Below are 10,908 nucleotides of genomic sequence, written 5' to 3'. Positions count from 1 at the left end.
GGGCTGCTGAAAAGAGGCCTTTGGTCCCGGTTGGTGGCACCAACCGGGACTAAAGGGGGCATTAGTCCCGGTTGGTTTCACGAACCGGGACCAATTCTCTTCATATATAATTAGCACTTAGCAGTTTCTTCAAAACCCATCCCTTTCTTCTCCGCCCGACGCCCGCTGCTCTGCCTCATCGCCGTCACCGCCGAGCCGTCAGGCTGCTCCACCTCGTCGTCGCTGCCGCCTCCGGCGCCGTCAGGCTACTCCACCTCGTCGTCGTCGCCGCCTCCGACGCCGTCAGGCTGGTCCACCTCACCATCGCCGCCACCCTCGACGCCATCTGCCCCGACGCCGGCGCCGCTCCCCGCGCCCCGACGCCGCCCGCCGTGCCCCGCCACCCCCCTGTGAGCACCTGCCTCGCGCCCCTGCCTTGCCTCGCTCCTGCACCCCTGCCCTGCCCCGCCGGCGCCACCCCTGCCGCCATGCCCCTCTGCCCGGCCGGCTCTGTTTTTTTATTAGTTTATTTTTTTCATATTTATATAATGTATGTGTATGTATGTGGCTATATGTTTTTGTTCATATGTTGCTATATGTTTTTTTATTTTTATTAGTTTATCTTTTTGTTCATATGTGATGTATATGTGTATGTGGCTATAATGTATATGTGTATGTGATGTATGTGGCTAGAATTTGCTAAATATATATGTTAAAAATGTTTTTTTATTCATAGAAAGTTTTTTGTTCATATATAGAAAGTTACAATTTTAGAAAAGTTTTATATATGCAAAAGTTACAATTTTAGAAAAAGAAGGATAGGAAAGAAGAAAATAAGAGGAAAGAAAGAAGAAGAGGAGAAATAAATAAGAAGAAGAAAAAAGAAGAAAAAGAAGAGGAGAAGAAGAAAGGAATAGAGGAGAAGAAGAAAAAATGGAAAAAAATTCTATTTTTTCTTCTTGTCCTCTATTCCTTTCTTCTTCTTCTTCCTTCTTCCTTCTTCCTTCTTCCTTATTCCTTCTTCCTCTTTTCTTCCTTTTCCTTAATTATTTTCCTTTCTTGAGGGAGAAGAAGAAAAAGAAGAGGAGAAGAAGAAAGGAATAGAGGAGAAATAAATAAGAAGAACAAAAAAGAAGAAAAGGAAGAGGAGAAGAAGAAAGGAATAGAGGAGAAGAAGAAAAAATAGATTTATCTATTTTTTCTTCTTCTCCTCTATTCCTTTCTTCTTCTCCTCTTTTTTATTCTTCTTTTTTTTCTTCGATCTTCTCCTCTATTCCTTTCTTCTTCTCCTCTTTTTATTTCTTCTTCGTTTTATTATGTTTTATCGGGTCTGTCGCCGTCAGGCTGCTCGCCTTCGCCTTCGCCGCCCCCTCGAGATAACTTCGACATGAGGGGCGGTCGATATATATACCCCCTCTCGACCGTGATAACCTTTACAACGGCAGCACCCCCCTCGGCCCTCTCGCTCGACCAAAACTCTCAAGGCCACCCAAATTTACCAAGTTAAAAGAGCGTTGTCGTCGAGGCCACCCCAAACCCTTGAAGCGTTGTGTCGAGGCGATCCCAAACCCTAGAGAAGCAGCGTCGAGGCCACTAACATGATTCCTTATTGTGATTAGCTAGCTAGTTCTATGTTTGCCACTAATATATATATATATATATATATATATATATATATATATATATATATATCCATCTGTACCATGTTTGAATAATAATTGACATGTTGTAAATATTTGCAGAAACTATGGAGCACTCCCGAGACGAAGCAACAGAAGCGATGTTGGGGCACATAATCGCACAAGGAAGTGATGAAGTTGCGTCATATCTCAATGACACCGATGGTCGGCTGGAAGGACTGGGTGAAGAAGAGGGCTATGTTCATGATGGCTTCGACCCATTAATGCCGGTACAAGAAGAGGATTATGTTCATGATGGCTCCGGTGACACAATGGAGGTACAAGAAGGAGACCGTGCTGACTGCTTCGGTGACCGAACCGAATCCGGCTAGGTATATATATATATTAGTTAAGCCCGTGCTGACTAGTTAATTGATGAATCCATTGTTTTGGTATATGTACACATATTAATTACTCTCGTCTTTCTTCCTTTAAATTTCTAGCCCTCCAGATCGAGCACAACTTCGGTAAGGAGACGAGGCCCAAAGAAAAAGTTCAGCTCGGATGAAAGGTTTGAGATCATAGAAATCACGCCCGACGGCGAACCGATTGAACCCATCCGGACAAAGAACGCATTTTCTGCTCAGTGCGGGGTTCTTGTTAGGGACAAGAACCCGATCAGCATCCAACAATGGTATAAGCCTAAGGACGACCCTGAGGTGTCTTATGTTAATGATATGCAGAAAGAAGATCTTTGGACTCAGCTGAAGGCAAATTTCCTACCTCCAGAGGAGGATCCGAAGAAGCCAGTTAAAGAGCAATTAATCAAGTCTTGTGCTCTTAAGAAGATGGCAACCCTATTCAGGAGGTGGAGGAAAGAGTTGAACCATTTTTTCGACAAAAAAAGACACCAGAATTCATCGGCAAATATGAGAAGATCAAAGATCACTGGCCCGCATTTGTGGCCCACAAGACATCGGAAAAGAGTAAGAAGATGTCGGCGACGAACAAGCAAAATGCTGCAAAGAAGAAGCTTCACCATCGCACGGGGTCAGGTGGCTACCTCAAAGCCCGGCCTAAGTGGTCCAAGGAGGAGAATGATCTGCTTGAAAAAGGGATCGAACCAGAAGATGGCCAGACCGTTGCCGAACTTGGTTCTTCAGGGCTGGCGGAACCTTGGACCCTGTATCAGGGGAGTGCCATTAGACGGACGAGCAACTGCAAATACCCCTCAAGAACCTTCGACACTATATCAATGCAGCGCAGCAAGGGACGTTCGTTCCAGCCAGGGAGAAGGACGAGCTCACAATGGCCCTCGGAATCCTGAGCACCCTGGACGGACACGAGGCACGCCAGGCTCCATTCCGTGGAAGGTTGGTTTTCCGGATGCAGGGGGTTACAAAACCCACGAGAGGAGGAAGAAACTGGAGTAGGGCCAACTGCAGGCGCTGCACGAAAGGGTAATGGGGCTAGAGGAATGAGAAGAGGAACGAGAAGCAGTAGATCGCAGCAAACGACCTGCCGAAGCTTCCCCCGAAGCTACCCCACCATCTCAGCGGAGAAGCAGCGTGGCTTCCATCGAGCTGCTTCAGCCGGAGCATGTCTTGACGGCTCCTGCCAGCTATCCCGTGGATGCTATCATGGAGTCTCAACATTGCCACATTTTGGCGCGATGGATGAATTTGAAGGTCAAGGCGGCTGTTGGCTCTGTTTCTCCTACTGGATCCGGAGCAACTTATCACTGCCGGCCGATTCCAGAAGGATATGCTAAGGTGATGGTGGATGAAATAACGGAGGGATTTGAGGACCTCCTGCTTTACCACCCTACCGGTGAAGGGGAGACTAGGCTGGGTTCTACTCTGAAGACTCCATGCCTGTGGCGGAAGGAGCTCATCAACCTTCCGAACTGGACGCCTCCGCCTCCTCCTCTTCCTCTGGCGAGTCAGGGCACTCCGCCTCCTCCACCGCCTCCTCCTCCGGCGAGTGACGATCAGGGCACGCGTGGCGGCACTCCGCCTCCTTCTCCACCTGCGCCGGCGCTCCCGAGCAGCCAGCAGCCTCCTCCTTCTCCGCCTCTCCAGCAAGGGCGGAAGAGACCCGCCGCCGCCCCGGCTGCTCCGGCGCGTCGTACTCCTTCTCCTCCGCCTCGTAAGCAAGCATGAAATAAGACAGATGCCGCAACCGCTCCGTCTGCTCCGGCGTCTAGCAGCACAACCAGAGGCGGGAGGCAATACAGATATGGTCCACCTCTCAAGCCTCTAGAGAAGTTACCGTACGAGAGGACCAAGGAGGAAAATGATACAATCATGCGGACCCACGTGAAGGAGTTCTTTGAAGGGGTGAAAGCAAAGAGACATCCACCTCCGGAGGAGAAGGTAGATCCGGTGAAAGCAAAGCGCACTCTCGATGCCCTGAGGAAACCGGCAAAGTCTCCGCCGAGGACCAACTATGAGCGCATTACTGAACAGACATATCTCCAAGCAGAGCGGTCGGGAAGTACTGTCAGACATCTAAGGTCAAGAGAATGAGCAGCTGCGAAAAAATTGACCAGCTCGGCGAACAAGCAAACCAATCGTGCCCCCTGCTCAATGTGTCTAGCGGCAACATCGTCGCTAATGCTCCAGGGACGGTGGCCGGTTATGGCAATCTTGAAGATTACCTGCCTGACGATCAACTTCCTGATTTCTTGGAGGTGGACGAACACAGATACGAGTACGGGAAGCCTCTCGTCAAAGATGAAAAATCTCTGACAACAATGATGCGAAGACTCCATAATTGGTACATGAAAACCTGCAGAGAGTCTGGGGGGACGAATGCTTTGTATCTGAATATTAAAGAGGAGCACGACCTTGTTGCAACTGATCTGTCGACTGTTCCATTTGATGAGTTCTTCGCGTTCTTCAATCAAAAGGCCCTCGATAAACTAATCGTCTTTTGCTACTGTCTGTAAGTACTATTTCTGTCATTAAGTCTCTATATATAGCTCGGTTATTTCATTTCATGTATTTATAATTAATTATCCTCAATATATTATGCAGATTGAAGATCGTCAAGTGCAAAAAACAAGAAATTTATGATATTGGGTTCATTAACACAAATATCATAGATGAATTTCTGGTTAAAAAGGACGTCAAAGAGGCCGAGGACAACTTGCTACGATCGTTGATCAAAAATCAAAACAAAGATACCATACTCTTTCCTTACAACGGCAAGTGAGTGTTACTGTTGTGTGCATATTCAGTTTCCCTTTTTACTCGAGCGAGGTTATAGTAATGTAATTGATGAGTTATGCATGCGTGCGCAGGTACCACTATGTTCTTCTGGATATTAAGCTTGAGCGGGGACTAGTAACCGTCTTAGACTCGAGACGAAAAGATCCCGAAACCTATGCGGACATGACTGAATTGCTCAACAAGTAAGTTCAATCGATCATTATCGCACCATATCGGCAACTTTTCGTTCATTTCCTGATATCTCAAGTAATAATAATTATTTTCTTTGTCTTGCAGGGTTTGGAAGCAGTTCACCGCAGAAGCTCTGGGACTGTCGAAGGAGCTGCGATATACATACTTGTCGGAGTAATGGGCCACGGGTAGGCTAACCTGAGCCCCAGAACCTTTCAAAACATCGGCGCAGACTGCGCCCCTCAAGACTCCGCGATAAGGAGGCACCTCCTGGGAGTCGGCGGCAAGGCCACCGACTGCCCCTCACGGCCAAGCCCCAGGGATGACTTCGAGATAAGCCGACTCCTACTGGCAGCTTCCAGAGAAGCCGGCTATGGGGAGTCGGCCCGCGACTCCGACTGCCCCTCGCGGCCAAGCCCCAGGGACGACTTCGAGATAAGCCGACTCCTACTAGCGGCTTCCAGAGAAGCCGGCTATGGGGAGTCGGCCCGCGACTCCGACTGTCCCTCACGACCGAGTCCATGGAGCGACTTCGAGATAAGCCAAATCCTATTGACGGCTTCTAGAGAAGCCCGCTATGGGGAGTCGGCCCGCGACTCCAACCACCTCCTGCCTTCACCACGATGGGCGGGACGGGGTACGGTCGCCGCGTGGCCCATCCCCCACCCGCCTACGAAGGGCCAGCATGGCTACAGTGCGCCGTACCAGTGGAGATCTCCATCCGGCGCGGCACTGTTGCCATGCCTGCCCTGACCTCAGCCCCCATGGGCGGCGCACTGTGCCCACGACGGCCGGCATGTACGACCCAGAGACGGCGGGTCCCACCCGTCAGTGGGGGTACAGAAGACGGTAAGAGCGCCACAAGACGGACCCATTGGGAGTCGGCCCCCGGGAGTCGGCCGGCCCCTCCCAGGGGCCCCACACGCCATTAACCAGATAAGACAGGGAATGGCAACATTGATCGCCCGTCAGGCGGCGGCACTGTTGCCATGACCCCATGACCAAGCCAACATCATTAGAAGCACGGCTACAGTACCAGGCCTGTCGGCGGGGCCTGCCAGTCGGTGGGCCCCAGCAGTCGGCGGAGAAGACGGCGGCCTAAGAGACAGACGGCTGGGACCCACGCCCAGCCGGATTACCATTGTATCCCTGGGGGGCGAGCCTATATAAGCCCCCCGGGGCACCCATGCATGGGGCATCGCTCCTTTAGACTAGACCAGATCATATAGGAAGGAGGGAGCTAGCCTCACCTTCTCCTACCTCCAGGAAACAGCTCAAGGAGCAACCTTGTACTCACTTTGCCATAGTGATTATGCGGAGACCCCGCAGAGCAGCAGTAGGAGTGTTATCTCCACGGAGAGCCCTGAAGCTGGGTAAGATTCGCCGGCGTGCATGCCTTTGCCTCATCCCGTTTCCAGGCACCGGCGACGTTCTACTCGCCCCCACCATGATAAGCCATCCTTTGGCATATGTCGCATCCAACCCCCGACAATACCCGAAAGTAAGTACTACTGGCTAGCTAGTTGCGTGCATCTCCCGTTGATTTTATAGCTATACTTTGATCAATGTCATTTATAATGCTTCATTATCAGTTTGATTGAACTCTATTTCTCGTAAAGTGCTTGTGGCAGGAACAAGGGAATGATTTCTGTGGATACTACCTGTGCGAGTTCATCCACAACGCGACTTTGAAAAACAAGCGGGGCTACTCTAAAAGACAATATGAAGTATGTAAGCAAAAATATTCACAATTTCATTTTATTACTCCATCATTTCTGTTGAGTTTCATTCATATATATGTATTAATTAACCCCCTTCTTCAAATTAGACGTGGCAGATGCGGAATGAACTCCTAGAACCAGATCGCATGAAAGCAATTCAAGAGGAATTGGCGGGATTCTTTCTTGACCACGTCATCAATAAAGCCGGAGAATACCATGTGGAAATTGATTTCAATTGCTAGGGGATTGTAATTAAGAGATCTTATACATATTATACATGTATGTAGCCAGTAGCGTCGGATACATGATACGAAAACTTGTTGTTCGACCAATCTCTCAGAGAAGGAGAGGTCGATCGATCACTTCTCTCGGTATGCATGACGAACTTCTGTACTCAATGGTTCTCTCGATCACTTGTGTATATAGTACGTAGCGTCGACCAAGCACGGACATAAGAGAGGACACTTCTCTCTATTAATTAGCTAGCTAACACAATATATGAAACACCTAAATTAACCCTCCAAAACCCCCAACCTCCCCTCCTTTCAAAAAAAACAAAAACCCCAGCCACTGGAATGCTGACGCGTGGATGCCTTTTGGTCCCGGTTGGTGCCACCAACCGGGACCAAACTCCCCCTGGCTGGGCTCGGCGCACATGGCCACGTGGAGGCACATTGGTCCCGGTTCGTGTTTGAACCGGGACTAATGGGTGGAGGTATTAGTAACGACCCATTAGTCCCGGTTCATGAACCGGGACTAAAGGCCCTTACGAACCGGGACTATTAGGTGTTTTTCTACTAGTGAAATAAGCAGACCTTGAGGTCGGAGTGCATGTGATTTTTCCATCGCTCACGACATTGCTTCCCAATCCGTCCCGGGAGATGTTTTGAAATCTCCGCTCATTTACGTTTTCCATACTCAGCCGCCAATCTCCTGAGAAGTCTGCAAATAGGATAATACATTGATCAAGAAAATTAAACAGAACAACATACATAACGTGAGATCATCCTGCTATTAAAACAAATTAGATTCCGTTCTTTCACATAGTCATCCTCTTGCTTCAACCACCCTCCTTTGGACGGTGCCACTTCTCGGTTGTTCTTGGCGGAAGGCTTTTGTTGCCAGACCTTAAGGATCTCCACCAGGATGATAGCAGCGCCATAACCAGCGATAGGGAGGGGCCCCTCCAGCATGGCGATCATGGAGGGATACTTGCTGTCATGAAATAATTCTGTGCGCTTGCATGTGTAGGAGGGAATGGGCAGGCATCCACAAGGACATGCCGGAGCAGACCACCAGACATGTTCTGGCAATAAATGTTGCCAACTACCCATGATTTCGCATGACATACGCGCAATGGAGGGATAACACCGATGACCCTAAGCAGCACAGTGTCCTCATGCCCTTGGATCCTATTGCTATAGAGGGCCACAGTTGGCGCCACACGGTGAACCTATCTAGCGAGACAAATATCATCGTGGACATCCCTCACCTCCTAGGCCACGCCATCATGCCTGGTCCGACGTTGTCGTCTTCATCCTCATACACTAGAGTAACCTCGTCGTCCAGCTTTTGAACCCGGTCAGTGGGCAACACTTCGATGGTTCAACCTCTCTTCCATCTTTCCCATGCTGAGCCTGTGTTGAGCCTCTCCCGCACTAGGAACCATGACAAGGACCTCTCGTGCACGTGTAAAGTGACATGAACCACATTCGCCGGAGACTCAATGGTGGTCGTCCATTTCGGATGGGACAGGAAGCTCTTGGCACCAAGCTCCGTGAGGACCATTGGAATATATTCAGTGAAGCCTCCTTGCACTGCTCATCCTTTCTGTTTTGTGGCAAGGTCTACATCGCCGAACAACAAAGGGAATGTCACATCCCCAGTTCTGGTATGACCTAGGCTAGCTAGTCATTTGTGCATCATGTTTAAATTCCATTTAATTTTGAAATGGGGATTTGTGAAACCCTCAGAATCATTTTTTTGGAAATGACCCAAACAAAAATTGTTCCAAAAGGGTCCAAGAAAATGCTCATGTTGCTCTCTGAAAATATTGGACAGAGATAAAAATCAAACCAATATTTTTAAGAGCCCATAAGTATTTATTTTGGTCATTTGGAATTAATGCATAAATATTTGCATTGGATATATATTTGTTATATATATAATATATGTCCAAAAATTATGCCATTTGTTGAGGAGCTCTCGAATAATACCACTAGTTCCTACAAAAATTGGCATAAGTAAATAAAATGATTTAGTATTTTTATTAAATCAAAACAAATGTCAGAAAATAGAAAATAAAAGGGAGAAGAGACTTACCTGGCGCTTACCTCCCTGTGCAGCCCGTTCCTGTGCAGCCCAGCAGCAGCCTAGCCCGCCTCCTCCTCTGTCGTCTTCCTCCCCCTCGCCCAAGCAGCTGCGTGCCCGCGCCACAGTCGGCCGCAGCCACGCGCCCGGCCACCTCCTGCCTCCCTGCTTGCTTCGTGACTCCCTACAACGTTGCCACGCAACCCCCCGGCTCCCCTCACTCTCAGCCATACTCATCCCCTCCCCTTTCTCTCTCTCGCGAGCACCACCGAACGAGCCGTCGCCGCCGCTCGTTGTTGCCGTAGCCACCGCCGCGGCCTCGCCTCTCCGACAAGTCCAACAGCTCCGCCACATCGCCCTCATCCTCTCTGCCAAGCCGCGAGACGCGGGAAGCCCTGGAGAGCCGCCATCGTCGCCTTCTTCACCTCCGGCAGCCGGAGATCGTCTTCGCCGCTTCGCCGTCTCTAGCGCATCCCCGGCCACACCGAGCAACCCTGCGAGCCCGCTATGAGCCCCGCCATCTTCTTCCCCTTCTCCCCTGGCCTTCTGCGCCCTCTAGCCCCCCTGGCTGTGCTAGCCGAAGCTCACCTCCGTTCGAGCTCGTCGCCAGCGACATTCCGGCAACCACATGGCCACCCCACCATGCCCAACGCCCTTGTGAGCTCGCGTAGAGGCCTTAGGAGGCAAGAGCCATGCGTTCTGCAACCCGTAGAGTCGACCTCCTCCTCGGCCGAACTCCGGCGCTGCCGAGGTCGATGCCGCCGTCGCCTCCGGCCACCCCACGGCCTCCCTCATGAACCATTGGATGCACGCGAGACTGGGTTTGACCCCATTTGACCAGGGTTTGACCACCCTGGGTCACTGATGCGTGGGGCCAACCCCATTAACTAAATCAGTTTAGGTTTAATTTAATTTAGGATTAGCCTGACACTGACATGTGGGCCCCAGTGCCCCCTAATCTTTAATTAAGCTAAACTAACCCCCCTGTTTAACCCGTGTCACTGACGTGTGGCCCCTACACGTCAGGTTTGACCAGTCAGTGCTGTTGACTTGTTGACGCAATCATGACGCAGTTATCCATTTTTTGGATTTAAATTAAATCAGGAAATTTCAGAAAATGATTCAAACTTCAAAAAATCATAGAAATTCAACCGTAGTTCAGATTGATATAATTTATATATGAAAAATTATCAGAAAAATGCAATCTTTCCATCTGTACTAGTTTCATGCATGACAAACCAACTTATACATGCTGTATAGGTGAAAACATATAAAATATATAAGAGCTTAATTTGGAGTTGCATTTGAACTCTTGGTTCAAATGAACTTCAACCAAATGATTGCTAGATGCATTATCACAAACCACATCACATTTTCATGCCATGTTCATGCATCATATTGTTGCATATGCTTGTGTTTTGATTGTCGACACCGTTCCTTCTCGATAGGTCCTGCTCCAGAGAGTGTTCCACAATACCTGTCTGAGGAGCAGTGCCCCCTTGTTGATCTACCAGGCAAGCAAACCTCCTTGTTCATTCCGATATAATCCTACTCTCTCGCACCCGCTCTCAGCTATTGCATTAGGACAACAACGATTCATCTGCTACTTGGGCTGCGGTAGTTGAACCCATTCCTCTGCATGACCTATCATTGCCACAGTAAATAGTTGAAACCCACTAGCATGTGTAGGAGTTAATTGAGCCATGTTGTGTTCCTACCATGCTATGCCTGCTATTGCTTAGAGTTGTGTCAGGTCTGATTCATTGGGAATGAATTGGAGTGTTACGATATGTTCTGATGCTGAGAGTGAAGTGTGTGAACACGATTTGGTAAAGGTAGCGGTGAGAGGCCATGTAGGAGTACATGGTGGGTTGT

The sequence above is a fragment of the Triticum dicoccoides genome, chromosome 1B, assembly GCF_002162155.2.
Source record: "Triticum dicoccoides isolate Atlit2015 ecotype Zavitan chromosome 1B, WEW_v2.0, whole genome shotgun sequence".
NCBI lineage: Eukaryota > Viridiplantae > Streptophyta > Magnoliopsida > Poales > Poaceae > Triticum > Triticum dicoccoides.
This window is presented reverse-complemented; position numbering follows the sequence as displayed.